Here is a 3,563-nt window from a genome sequence, read left to right on the forward strand (position 1 = left end):
TACAAGATCTGAGTACTTCTACTTTTACTCAAGTACAAGATCTGAGTACTTCTACTTTTACAAGATCTGAGTACTTCTACTTTTACAAGATCTGAGTACTTCTACTTTTACTCAAGTACAAGATCTGAGTACTTCTACTTTTACAAGATCTGAGTACTTCTACTTTTACTCAATTACATAGATTTTTAAATGTACACTTAAGACACACTTCTTCTCCCTGGCCTTCTAGTCAGAGCGGAGCATGACTCCTGACTATTCCCTGTGTTTTTTTTTATATATCTGTTGTAATTTATTGTTTTTTGACCAAAAATCGCTTTTAAATGTGCTTTATAAATAAAACTTGATTTGATTTGAAGATCTGAGTACTTCTACTTTTACTCAAGTACAAGATCTGAGTACTTCTACTTTTACTCAAGTACAAGATCTGAGTACTTCTACTTTTACTCAAGTACAAGATCTGAGTACTTCTACTTGAGTGCCAGACCTGATTACTTTTACTCAAGTACAAGACCTGAGTACTTCTCCCAGCTCTGACTTATGTGAATGTCATGCACTTCTCAGACCTACAGATTCTTCGCATGCTGACAGAATCTGAGACCAGTTTTGTTACACATTTCCCTTTAACCTATTCAAGTGGAAAGAGTACAGAAGTGTCATGTGATTTGTCAGATGATATGCCATAAAAACCGTATAAACCACAGAAAGTGACCCATAAAACGTCCTCTCAGCACATCACATCACAGGGTTCATTTCCCAGCTTAATGTGTGTATTCTTTCATTCACACTGTTAGATAGTCAAATATAAAATGAAGACGAGAACAAACAGATGAGAAGAGACGTGTTAAAGATGTAAGCAATAAATCAAGCTTTTATTTCTCCATATAGAAAAGAATTAAGTTAAATAGTGAAACAGTCCATCAAAAAATTCGGCATCGTGTTTTCAACCAATGGTCCTCAATACATTAACCTTTGTCTCAAAATGAAAAAGAAAGATGTAACAAAGTGTAAATACCATGTTCACAGTAATAAATATTGAAAGAAAATATTTTATACATTGACATTATATATATATATATTTGTGTAAATATATATATATTTTTATAGATATATAATCATATACAGTAAAAAGTTATTTTCAAGTTTATCAAACATAAAATAGTAAAATAAAAATGGCTGAAAACAGAACGATGATTGCATTTATTTCTCATTCCCAAGGCATCGGTAACCATGGCCATTCAGAGTCCGTAATAAATAAAATGGGACATTATCTCAACAGTGTAGTGCATCACTGTAAATACAAATACAAATTATAGTGCAAGGTCGTTTTTTCTTTGCGCAAAATCATCTTGCTAAAAGTTTGAAATCCAAAGGAATGACGACAACGAGAAGGCGGAGCTTCCTCTGAAGTCTTGGCAGCAAAAAAAGAATAATGAAAGTTTTGTGAGAAGCCGTGGCAGATATTCAATACCAGGCTTCATTTGGCAAATTAGACAAACAAAACAACGTCTCTTTACACTCATCTCTGTCAGACTTGCCAAGAACATATTGGATGAAATGCATAGAAATTAATCACCAGTAGCAGAACTAACTTAACTTTCTCTGTCATGCAGCAAGGCAGATACTGTGAGGATGATGCAGGAAACATGGATCTACGCTCTGCCTCGACTTGCACTTTTCCCTGGCTTCCTTTTCCCCCTCAGCGATATAAGGAACGCGGGAGGGGGGAGAGCTCCCGTTTCCTGTCAGTCTGCAGAATCCTGCTTCTCCTTCACACACAAGTACGAGTGTGTGTGTGTGTGTGTGTGTGTGTGTGTGTGTTTGTCTCAGACCTCTGCACCCAACTCAATGACCCCAGTCTCAAAAATGGGCACTAGCTTATCGTCCACCTGAACCAGCAGGATGGTCTTGTCGATATGGGAGCGATGGGCCGGGTCTCGGCTACAAGGCACCCACCGGTGAATCACCTGCAGGGGGACAGGTTTATGAAGCGTTTATAACCAGCAAGTAGGTCACAGAGGGAGTGAAGGACACATGCACAGACCATATAAGGATGGTAAAATCACATTTAGAGCATAAGAGGTCAGGGTGTGTCAGCTGACAGGTGGTTTTTGCTGGTTTATGAATACAAAATCCAACGTTAATTTTTAAGTGCATTATAAGTGAGGGTTAACACATTATTGATTTATTAAAAAGGGTACAGATGTGTTATTCAAATTAGACAATATCATTCTATTTCTTCTAATTTCCCCCATTTCTGTTCAGAATAATTATCTTATACTTTACCAACATTTTTACCCATTTCTTTCCAATGTTCCCTTTTTTGCTCAAAATGTTCCAAATGTTTTTTCTCCAATTTTAGCCCAATTTATTTCCCCCAACATTCTCCACACATTATGATTGGCTGGTCACTTTTAGTGGACACACATTGACGGTGTTTAATTGCTCAAACTGATTACAGCTTTAGCTCTCGGTCGATAATGGACCAAGTTCAAAAGCTGTTGCCGCCGTTAGTCACTTAAGACACATCAAACAGTAAAATAGGCTCCAGGCTGAATAACACTGTAGCAGCTTTAGATAAAGACCACAGACTGAATAGAGACTCACGTGTCCCTCCATCCCCTCCGAGGGGCTCCAGTCCCTCCAGCAGGTCCGTCCTGCTCTCAGTCTCATCGTCTCGTCGGGCCACTGCAGCTCCTTCCTCTTCGACAGGTTGATGTTCTCCAGAACCTGACCCACGTCTGCCACCTGAGAACCGAAAAAGAATCACATTTATTAAAGTTAGTCATGTGGATTTTGTCATAAACATAAAAACATAATGACATATTACTAGGGCTGTCAAACGATTACAATTTTTAATCAGATTAATCACAGCTTAAAAATTAATTAATCAGATTAATCACCATTCGAACTATGTCCAAAATANAAAACCCAACCCCTGCAGGGGGGTCTGGGGATTTTTTGAAATACTAACATAAAATACACATTCTGGTACCCTCTTGAGAAGAAAAATAAATAAATCTATTACAACACGACATATTTAAAAAATGAATGCCATTTTAGTTTGTTGTTACTTTGTTCTGAAAGCTGAACCTGCTGCTCCTCACAGAGAGAAGAGGGAAGAGGCTGTGTGAATTACTTTACATTGTGGATAAGGGTGGATAGCCCCCATGTGTGTCAAAATGAAAGACAGCCCACACACCTATCGATCATCAAACCGTGGGGTCTTATTTCATTACGTGTTGATTTCTATCAACACGTAATGTTGTATCGATGTATATAGAGATGTACTACAGCAAAAGTATTCTCCGTCGGGACTTCCTGCAACAACACCACGCCTTTATCGTGATTCTGATTGGCCAGAAGACATTATCAAAGATGTTCTATTGAGAAGACGATCACTACGTAAGTTTTCAAAACCGTTTCTAGTCTTCGGTATTTCCAGACAAGTGGCTACTGAAATCACTCTTACTAACTGCTGTCTGTGCAATTTACTCCGCGCGAGTTGGCGGACTTTATTTTGCTTACTTTAACATAATTTTTCATGGTGGGGCTAAGCCATTTCT

General features: G+C 38.2%; 1 long non-coding RNA gene across 1 annotated transcript; it reads right to left on the bottom strand.

Annotated features, from left to right (window-relative positions):
* Window positions 1-1,207: 1,207 nt before the first annotated feature.
* On the bottom strand, window positions 1,208-2,751 carry LOC104961780 (uncharacterized). The gene is made up of 2 exons (XR_800133.1): window positions 2,605-2,751; window positions 1,208-1,964 (listed from the first exon to the last, which is right to left on the bottom strand). It is a non-coding gene; the product is annotated as an uncharacterized lncRNA (long non-coding RNA).
* Between the last annotated feature and the right edge of the window lie 812 nt (window positions 2,752-3,563).

Source organism: Notothenia coriiceps, unplaced genomic scaffold (genome assembly GCF_000735185.1).
Source record: "Notothenia coriiceps isolate Sejong01 unplaced genomic scaffold, NC01 NC01_scaffold00001466, whole genome shotgun sequence".
NCBI classification, from domain to species: Eukaryota; Metazoa; Chordata; class Actinopteri; order Perciformes; family Nototheniidae; genus Notothenia; species Notothenia coriiceps.